Below are 10669 nucleotides of genomic sequence, written 5' to 3' on the forward strand. Positions count from 1 at the left end.
TAAATACATCTCCAAATCTCCGAACATATATGTCACAAATAGACGAAAAAGCTTTTTTAATGCTATTTATTTGATTTATTTAATAGTGTATCATAGAAGACAACTGATACAGTGCCCATTGAAGACCATCAATATTCCTAAGTGCTGGCAACAACTAAGATGAACAAAGATGTGTCCACTAAAAACAAAGGGGAAAAAACCCGCTTTATTATATATCTTCAGCACTGTTATTTTATTTCCTTACAGGTCTAAGAAATACTCGTTCTCTCTACCAACGGCACAAGAATTTCAAGAAGGCTGATAAATGGAAGAACTAGAACTTTCAAACTGCTAGACAAATTTACAGAATCTGTACTTGCATTGGTGTGGGTTTCCCCTTTTCCCACATTATCAAGAAAGGCAAAACAATCAAAGCAAAAATGTCAAGCATTATGTATTTACAAAATTGTTTATGATCCCCCCCCCCCGGGCTCCTGGGAGCCCCTATAGTAAAGGTAAAGGTTTTCCCCTGACATTAAGTCTAGCCATGTCTGACTTTGGCGGTTGATGCTCATCTCCCTTCCTAAGCTGAAGAACCAGCATTGTGCGCAGACACCTCCAAGGTCATGTGGCCAGCATGACTGCATGGAGCGCAGTTACATTACCCCTGGAGCGGTACCTATTGATCTACTCACATTTGCATTTGGTTTTTGAACTACTACCCTGTTTCCCCTAAAATAAGACATCCCCAGAAAGTAAGACTTAGTAGAGGTTTTGCTGAATTGCTAAATATAAGACCTCTCCTGAAAGTAAGACCTAGCAAAGTTTTTGTTTGGAAGCATGCCCACCAAACAGAATACCAGCTCATGCAGGATTGGTAAATGTACATACCATAAAGTGTTGTACATGGAAATATTGGTAGTAACAAGAAATTCTTGATAGGATTCACAGTTGGTCTGGTTATGCTGGTTTATGATGACAACTACTGTACAGTATATAATTGCTCGTTTTTTTTGTTCAACAATAAACGTGAATTCTTCTTCATGGAAAAATTAGACATCCCCTGAAAATAAGATCTAGAGCATCTTTGGGAGCAAAAATTAATATAAGACACTGTCTTATTTTCGGGGAAACACAGTAGGTTGGCAGAAGATGGGGCTAACAGCAGGAGCTCATCCCGCTCCCTGGATTCGAACCATTGACCCTTTGGTCAGCAAGTTTGGCAGATTTAACACACTGTGCCACCAGGGGCTCCAGGAGCCCCGACAGAAACCAATAATTCGTCATGTTAAAATGGGGGGGGGGGGGGGAATCACATATCCTTCCAGATGCTGTTGGATTGTGACTCCCAGCATTCTTGACTACTGGCTATTCACTGGAGGACTTGCAGTCCCACAATATTTGGTAAAGTGCCTAATTCCTGCTCTGGCCTTGAAACAATATCATAAGAAACAAGAACTCAAGGGAAACAGAAAATTATTTTGAAAAAGAGTCAGAGTAAAGGAGGGAAAGCTCAAACCTTTATCAAAGTAAATAACATTCAAAATACTTCAAATGCTGAACACAGCAAAACAGTTTTAGCAGTCTGACTGAACTAAACAAAAATATGGCCAATCACCTCCCTAAGGTAATAGCAGGGGGGAGCAGGAAACAGCATTAGCATCCAGGAAACACTACTGTTCAAAATCTCAATGGACTCCTTCACACAGCCAAGTCCCATAGTTAAGATGCTGAAACAGAAAAGGCTTTGCTACATGTGATCACTAACCTAGAATCTGTTGTGGGACATAATAAGCCTCTGAAACAGAACATAAACTATAGGCACTTTTGCACAGAATGTATTCCAGATACCCCTAGTGCAGTTTTTCATAGGAAAGAACAGCATCCTGGATTAGACTTTGAGAAAATGCACAGTACAGTAGAGTCTCACTTATCCAACATAAACGGGCCGGCAGAAGCTTGGATAAGTGAATATCTTGGATAATAAGGAGGGATTAAGGAAAAGCCTATTAAACATCAAATTAGGTTATGATTTTACAAATTAAGCACCAAAACATCATGTTATACAACAAATTTGAAAGAAAAAGTAGTTCAATGCGCAGTAATGTTATGTTGTGATTACTGTATTTACGAATTTAGCACCAAAATATCATGATATATTGGAAAACATTGACTACAAAAATGGCTTGGATAATCCAGAGATTTGGATAAGCGAGGCTTGGATAAGTGAGACTCCACTGTAGTTGATTTAGGATTGATATAATATGGTCAATGAAGTGTACAACAGAAAGCAATCTGGTCACTACATTTTATTTTACCTGCAGTTTCTGAATATTCTTCAAGAATTGCTCATAGCAGAAACTAAGGGCTCTTCCAGACAGTCTCATAATATGGGACAAATAAGTGTGGTAAAACATTATGGTACCTAACAGCAAGTCCAAACGCAGAGCTGTCATCACAAAAGAAAAACAGACTGGGGTTGACTACGTAAGCCCTATGATTGTGTTCATTAAGGAAAATCTGCAGAAGTTTGAAAAACTTGCACTACTGACCAGGAAAGAACACATTCAGTTTCTCCCTAGTAGGGTCTTTGCAGTCAACGTGTTCTGAGAAGACTGGCTTGTAAAGCCCTGTTACAAGGTTCTGCAAAGTTCTTAAAGAAGCCAAGAACCTTTATTACTCTTCTAGAATATAATATCCCTTTACTCATTAAAAGCAAATACACTGCACTTATGAAATACAGTAGAGTCTCACTTATCCAACATAAACGGGCTGGCAAAATGTTAGACAAGCAAAAATGTTGGATAATAAGAAGGGATTAAGGAAAAGCCTATTAAACGTCAAATTACATTATGATTTTACAACTTTAGCACCAAAACATCATGTTTTACAACAAGTCTGCCAGTTGTTTGGGAACGTGGTTACACTTGTGTTGTGGTTGAGCGTGTGGCCTACTGTGCGTTGCTGCCTAGAGAAACAGCTGTGGATCCGGACGGGAGGTAGACTGCGTTGGATAATACAGAACATTGGATAAGTGATGGTTGGATAATTGAAACTCTACTGTAATGGCAGTAAGGAGCAATTTCACTGCCGTGTAACAAACTTTAACGTGGACTCAATCCTATATGCAAACAGTTTCTTGACTGTGTTGTCAAAGGTTTCCTGGCCGGAATCAATGAGTTGCCGTGAGTTTTCGGGCCAACAGAAAGGAGGAAACCATGAAAATGAACATAATCTGGCTACCAGTATTTTAAAAAACTCTAAAATCAGGGCAGTAAATAAAGAACAACACTCAGAAGAAAGGGGAATTCCAGATATGAAACAATCAGGGCCAGCTAAAACCTCTCAACAAAGGATTCCCCCAGGCAGGAATCAGCCAGACATTGAAGCTGCAAGGCCATTTAATGCTAATCAAGATGGCCAAGTGTACCATTCACACTTGCCTCAAATGGACAAAAGTTCTTTCTCCCACCCTGGATTTTACACAGACATATAAATCTCCCTTGCCTAGTTTCCAAAAGGCCTCACAACCTCTGAGGGTGCCTGCCATACATGTGGGTGAAATGTCAGGAGACAATGCTTCTGAAACATGGTCCTACAACCCGGAAAACTCACACCAATGCAGTTTCTTGACTCTCCCTCCAACAATGCCCCAGATGTTTCCCTCACCACCTCACTGTCCTAAGAACTTCTACATTCCAACACAGATATTGATACACTTAGAATACAATTCAAATACTTTCTCTTTCCAAACACAGGCCTTTTTAAAAGTCCTTGCTAATTTTAAAAGGGAAAGTATGGTAGCTTCTATGATGAAATCCATGTATCTTACAATTATTTGAGGAAGCACAATCTAGGTTAGGATTACAATGAAAGAAGACATAGATATATATTTAGTGAGTTGGGCAGGGAAGGGGATATTTTTGCCATCTGAGCTCTTCGTTATATCTAGATAAGTATTTATCACATTTCCTCCTCTATCCTCCAAGCTAATTAGTTACCTGGCTACCTAACTCTTCTTCCCTACACATATATTTGTTCCAAGATTGTACAACATACAAAAATGCAATCTTCTTCAAGTCTGCAAATTTATTCTCATATTATTTCAGGAATCATTTAAAACCTGTGGTTTTTATCCCACAAATCATGCCGGAGGGCTTCCAAACTTTCTACATCTACAGAGTAAAAAAGGTCAAGCCCAACTGCACATTTATTATCCAAAATGAACTTTCTAGCCTTTAGAATTTAAATGACCTTTCTACCACTTTATGAGTGCTCACCTTAATACAACCTAGCAAACAATCAATTTCGTGTTAGAAGAAACTTCAGTAAGGCACAATAGGTGCTTGGCGAAATCCTTTAGTTATATCTCTTCAGAGAAAACTGCTTTCCATTTAAACACAACCCAATGACACTGCCTTCAAACAAAAGACTAGAAAGAAAAGTGAAACTCACCAATCTAAGGTTAGTGGTGAACCAAAATGGAAAGAGAAAGAACAAAATCATGCAACTTTCGCAGCTATCACATTACAGTATTCAGAACTGTTCAACATGTTGAACACTAACAAGAAAAAGTTTAATCTCTTAACATTTAGAGTCTTTTCTTTCTTTTTTCACATTTTATATATATAAGAAAATGATGGGACCAAGGCTGGGGGGGAAACAGAAGCATGTCTTAAAATCAGAGCACACATTGAGTATCCCTTAACCAGACTTCTGAAATTCAAAACCCTCCAAAATCTGAAACCATCCAGGCTACATGTATGAAGTATTTATGAAGTTTGTATTTATAATAATAAAAATAACTTTATTCTTATATCCCGCCACCATCTCCACGAAGGGACTTGGGGTGGCTTACATTGGGGGCAAAATGCCCACAAAACACTAAAAAAATACAAGCAATTCATTAAAGCAAAACAGAATTAAAATAAGAACATAATAAAATATAACAATCTAGATAAAACACAATTAGATAAAACAGAATATAAAACAGCAGCAAAAGCTCAATCAAGACAATACTCAACAAATCAATTGCCAGTAGTACAATGGGTGTGACCAGGCTATAAAGAGAGGCCGGGCATGGGATAGTGCAAATAGCGTGTCATAGGGCTGGTTATTGGATGAAGTGCAGAGAGTCAAATAATATTAGAGAACCTCGAGACTGGGTATTTATAACTAGGGACTAGGCGTTCTCAAACGCAAGCTGACACATCCAAGTTTTTAGCTCCCTGCGAAAGGAGGACAATGAGGGGCTTGCCTAATATCCCTTGGGAGGGAGTTCCAAAAGTTGGGAGCCACCACCGAGAAGGCCCTCTCCATCATCTTCACCAACCACGTTTGTGACAGTGGTGGGAGAGAGGAGGGCCTCCCCTGCAGATCTTAGAACCCGTTCCGGTTCATAGGGGAAGATGCGCTCACGAGGGTAGACAGGACCTGAACTGTTTAAGGCTTTATAGGTCATAACTGTCGCACCTCAGGTTAGCTTCACCTTGCTAAATACACCAGGCTGCACACAGGTTGAAGTCTTTTGTAGTTTATTAATTTTTGTATCTCGCCTCCATCTCCCTGAAGGGACACGGGGCGGCTTACATGGGAACAAGCCCGATCAACATAGTTAAAATATAACACCTTTAAATTCATAAACATCATCATAAAACAATATAAATAGACAACAACCTAACACAGTATAAAACAACCATCAAACAAACAACCAGTGGCCTGAAATAGTAAAACAGTTCCTGGGCAGACTGGTGCAAATCAGTTGTGAGAACAGGGCTGATGTTTAAATTGCAAATGTCAGATGGCAAAAATTAGAGATAGAAGGCAATATGAAATAGAGCACTATAACTTCGGGTAGGGAACAGTAGTAAAGTGCAAGGACTAGATTTTGGGTCATAGCTGGGGCCAAGGTTTTCTGGGGAATAGGGCAGGAGATATAAATAAAAAATTAATTATAATAATAAAACTTTATTTCTATTCTGCCCTATCTCCCCGAAGGGACTCAGGGCAGATTCCAACCAATGGCATACATTCAATACCTTCAAAAAAGAAACCAAATAAATTTGACATAAAATTCCAACAAGACCCCACACAGGAATACAGTGTTAAAAACTTATTATCAAATTAAACCTAACATCAGTGAATCTGGGGAGTGGAGTGAGCTCCCATGGTCAGCTCCAGCTTCTGCCAACCTAGCAGTTTGAAAACATGCAAATGTGAGTAGATCAATAGGTACCGCTCTGGCGGGAAGGTAACGGCACTCCATGCAGTCATGCTGGCCACATGACCTATGGACAACGCCGGCTCTTTGGCTTAGAAAAGAATCAGACAAGTATAATATAGTGACATAAAATCTAAATAAATGTCCACAGTAAGTTAAAAAGCCAACTGAAGTTCAACAGAGTTGTGTGGGTTGGATTTTTCTTCTTCTTATTATTATTATTACAGTAGAGTCTCACTTATCCAACACTTGCTTATCCAATGTTCTGGATTATCCAACGCATTTTTGTAGTCAATATTTTCAATATAATGTGATATTTTGGTGCTAATTTTGTAAATACAGTAATTACAACATAACATTACTGCGTATTGAACTACTTTTTCTGTCAAATTTGTTGTATAACATGATGTTTTGGTGCTTAATTTGTAAAATCATAACCTATTTTGATGTTTAATAGGCTTTTTCTTAATCTCTCATTATCCAACATATTCGCTTATTCAACTTTCTGCCGGCCCGTTTATGTTGGATAAGTGAGACTCTACTGTATTATTATTATTATAAGGGATACTCAAACCATGTCAGTTCCTGTATCAGGCATGGGTCAACTTCGCCCCTCCCTCCAGGTGTTTTGGACTTCAACTTCCACAATTCCTAACAACCAGTAGGCTGGTAAGAATTGTGGGCGCTGAAGTCCCAAACACCTGGAGGGAGGGCTGAAGTTTGCCCATGCCTGCTAGATCCTGAGGTCACTGCAAATTGCTGCCAAACTTGAACTGTGAACTTTCCTCCCTGGGGTGGATGCCTCCCTTCCACCAGTAGGGGTCCCTCCTCGGCCAGTTTTGGAATGTGTACTGTATACATACTATGACTACTGCACTTGAAACTTTTCTGGAGGAATACCAAATAATATACATCGGATATGTGTGAACCCTAACCCTTGCAATGTTTAAAAAAGAAACCAGGAAAGGCGGGGGATCGGGATTGATGAAGCGTCGCTCCTCTTTACATGAAACTTGGCCAAGCCTCGGCTCCACGGTATATTAAAACCACCCTGAATGTAAACTACGCTTCCAGGCGTCAGGGGCCTCTCTCCACTTTTAGGGGGAGCCCCTGGATGAGCCCCCCGGGGAGCTCCACTCTTTGTGGCCGGAGAGGCTCCCGGAAAGGGCGGGTAGAGAAAGGTGCCTCCGCCTTGCGAGAAACGGCGAGAAGCCGGGGTGTTGGGAGAAAAGGAAGTTGCATAATGAAGAGAGAGCCTCCTCTTGTTTATTCGCCGCATCCCGTTTCTTCTGACACTGAGAACCCAGGAAGCGAGTCCAAAACAAACCTGGGTCGCCAATCCCTACTATCACAAGGAGGCGGTTTTCTTTAGGAAGGGAAACCGTGCTAGATTTGTGTTGTGCAAGGCTTTCATGGCCGGAATTGTGAATTTTCCATGTTCCAGAAGCATTCTTTCCTGACGTTTCGCCTGCATCTATGGCAAGCATGCTCAGAAGTTGTGAGGTTTATATATATCTGTGGAATGTTCAGGGCGGGAGAAAGGAATTCCAGACAGGGAACAATCAGGGCCAGCTAACACCTCCCACCTGACCTTGAAGGAGCTGGGGGTGGCGACGGCTGACAGAGAACTCTGGCATGGACTGGTCCATGAGGTCAGGCAGTCGGAACCAACTGAACGAATAAACACCACATCCCAACAAAGGATTCCCCCAGGCAGGAAGCAGCTAGGCCTTGAAGCTGAAAGGCTATTCCATGCTAATCAAGGTGCCCAACGGCAACATTCACAGACAAAGAGTTCTTTCTCCCACCCTGAACATTCCAGTTATATAAACCCCAACTGCAACATTTACACCTGCCTCCAACAGACAAGAGTACTTCTTTCTCCCACCCTGGGCCTTCCACGGATCTATAAACCTCACTTGCCTAGTTTCCAACAGACCTCACAACCTCCGAGGATGCATGTCATAGATGTGGCCGGAACATCAGGAGAGAATGCTTCTGGAACATGCCCATGCAACTCCCAGCAACCCATGCTAACTTTCCCCCATTGACGCAGAATGACACTAGAGAGGAGGCGTCTGTTTTGTGTGTTTTCCAAGCCTAGTGAAAGGACGCGCTTCTGGGAAAGTTCCCCTTTGGGAATCAGCTGTGTGTGCCCCTTTTTTGTGAAGCCCCCCCCCCCCCTTCCTGCTTCTCCTTCCTTGGCACATGGATCCTCCAGGATCCGACTGGGCGGCGCGCACTTTGGAAAGGGCCTCCCTCTTCCCAAACTTTTCCCTGACACGCATTCCTTCGTCCCTTGTGAAGGAAACCCATGTAGAGTTTCTCCCTGAACGTATTGCAATCTGTGCCTCTCCAGGCTCCTCTCTGGGAAGAGGAATTACATTGGGAGGCCCTCTATTTCCCTCTGGAAGAAGGGTCCCCTTTTGGAGACGGCGCCCTTTCCCCAACTTTTTTCCCCTGCCGCGCGTGACTTTTCCTTCCCCGTCCCTCCCGCCGCCGGTGTGGGGGGGAAAATGGGCGGAGAAAAGGCTTGGGGGTTAAGCCTACGCTCCTGTTATTTTTCTAGGCGCGCATATATATGTACACACACACACGTATATCTCCAGGAGGAAAGGCCTGGCTTGCTTTCCACGCGCGCGCTCCGTCCGCACCCGAAGTGGCGCTTGATTGAGGCGAGCGCCTTCTTTCTTCTTCTTCTTCTTCCTCCCATCCCACCTCTTCTCCCCCTCCCAAAAGAAGAACAAGTGCCGCCCAAAACGCAAAAGCGGTGGCTTTGGATCAAGCCTGTCCCGAGGGGGGGAGCCGCGTTCACACGAGAGAAAAAGAGAAAGAGAGGCGAAACCCCGCTTTTTCCGCGCGCGCGCGCACACACACATCTCCAGGAAAGAAGAAAAAGCAGAGAGAGGAGGAGGAGGAGGAGTTGCTGCCAGGCTTGGCAAGCCGCGCTCTCTTTCCTTCCTTCCTTCCTTCCTCCGCACCCACACCTATGTGCATACTTAGTTCATGAGAGGAGAAAGCAAAGGGGCAGAAAAGGGGAATCCACGCGTGCATTTGCTGGGGAAGCCGAAGTGCCGTCTCGGCGCGCGCGTCTGCGTGTGCGCGTGTGAGTGTGTGTGTGTGCAAAGTTTGCCCAAAATGGCGGAATTGGGGGGAGCTCCGTATGATTACTGGTGTGTCCGTATAAGAATGGGCACGCATTGGATTCACACGCCCGAGACGAGGCACCCGGGGAGAAAGGGAACGGGGAAAAGGCAAAGAAGGAGTCAGGAAGGGAAAGGAAGGCGCTTGTTTCGGAAATGCAAGCAAGCAATCCCCGGAAAGCAAGCAAGCAAGCCAGCCAGAAAGCGCGGCGGCGGCGCACAGGCCTTTTCTCTCCCCGATCCTCCTCCTCCCTTCCCAAAACGCAGACACACGCGACACATGCAACCGGTAAGGAAAGGAAAAGGAAGGGAAAGTCCATTCCCAGTCGGCCTTCCCTTGGCTTCCTTCCTTGCCAAGGAACAAAACCCAGGCGGCGAGAGAGAGAGAGAGCGGCGCACCCCAAGCTTGGCTGCCGCAGCAGAGACCCTGCTTAGGCTGCTGCGCCTCCCTGTCTTTCCCCCACCCACCCCCAAAAAACCCCTCCTTGGAAGTGTCAAAGGAAAGGCAACGGGCGCAGCGAGGGGGTTTTCTAGTATTTTTCTCCCCCGCCCCCAATGAGGGGTTTTTGGGGGCTGGGAGAGGGAATGGATGCGCCCCCAGCCCTGCCTCCCTCTCCCAGCCCCCTGAAGACCCCTCCTTTGGGGCGAACCTAAACACCCTCTTTTTCCGCCTTCTCTTTTGTTCCTCTTTCACCCACTTTTCCCCCGCAACGGCCCACTTTCTCCGGCCACTTGGGCAGAGGTTGTGTCGGAATGCAGGCCCCTCCGCCGTGTCCTTTTGTGCAGCCTCCCCCCCCTTCTTCCCACCCCGAGGCCGTGCGCTCCCTTTCTCTCTCCCCTCCAACTTTCATCCCCAAGCCCCTTTTCCCAACCCACCTCCTCCCTCCCTTCAGTCCAAGGGAATGGGTGGCCCCGTTTGCTTACCCGCCCCAAAATCTCTCTCTCTCTCTCCGTCTCTTTCTTTCTCCGTCTTTCTTTTTTTGCCTCTATTTTTCCCTCCGTCTCTCGAGTAAGTCCTGACAAATATGGTCCAGGGCTGCTGCCGGCGCGAGTGAGCATGCGCCCGCGGAGTCAGGGCTGGGAAAAGGGGGAAACTGCTGCCGCCGCTGCCGCCGCTGGAGACGGAGACTGGGCGCCGCTTGCAAGAGTCGCCCAGGGTCTCGCCTCCCTCCCTCTTTCCTTTCTGTTGCTCGCCTCCCTCTTCCGGCCTTGAATCCGAACCCAGAGCGCCTCTGCTCCCATCCGCAACAGCAGCAGCAGCAGCAGCAGCAGCGGTGGGAACATCTTCAGGGAGCGTCTCCGCCAACGCTGAAAGAATAATAAAAGG

The 10669-nt window shown here is 44.8% G+C and overlaps 1 protein-coding gene and 1 long non-coding RNA gene across 3 annotated transcripts in view; one reads left to right on the forward strand and one right to left on the reverse strand.

Moving 5' to 3' along the window:
- Positions 1-1052, forward strand: part of LOC103280143 (uncharacterized) — a 50214-nt gene extending 49162 nt beyond the window's left edge. Inside the window, exon 3 of the long non-coding RNA XR_507188.3 lies at positions 247-1052. This is a non-coding gene — a long non-coding RNA (uncharacterized LOC103280143). The remainder of the gene's footprint in view (positions 1-246) is intronic.
- The window catches only part of l3mbtl3 (L3MBTL histone methyl-lysine binding protein 3), an 86356-nt gene extending 75893 nt beyond the window's left edge, over positions 1-10463 (reverse strand). Inside the window, exon 1 of one of the 2 annotated variants that reach the window (XM_062978790.1) lies at positions 10267-10463. The gene's annotated coding sequence lies outside the window, so the exon portion shown is untranslated. The remainder of the gene's footprint in view (positions 1-10266) is intronic. The other variant, XM_016996412.2, reaches the window with a different exon arrangement.
- Positions 10464-10669: the final 206 nt, after the last annotated feature.

This window comes from Anolis carolinensis, chromosome 1 (genome assembly GCF_035594765.1).
Source record: "Anolis carolinensis isolate JA03-04 chromosome 1, rAnoCar3.1.pri, whole genome shotgun sequence".
NCBI classification, from domain to species: domain Eukaryota; kingdom Metazoa; phylum Chordata; class Lepidosauria; order Squamata; family Dactyloidae; genus Anolis; species Anolis carolinensis.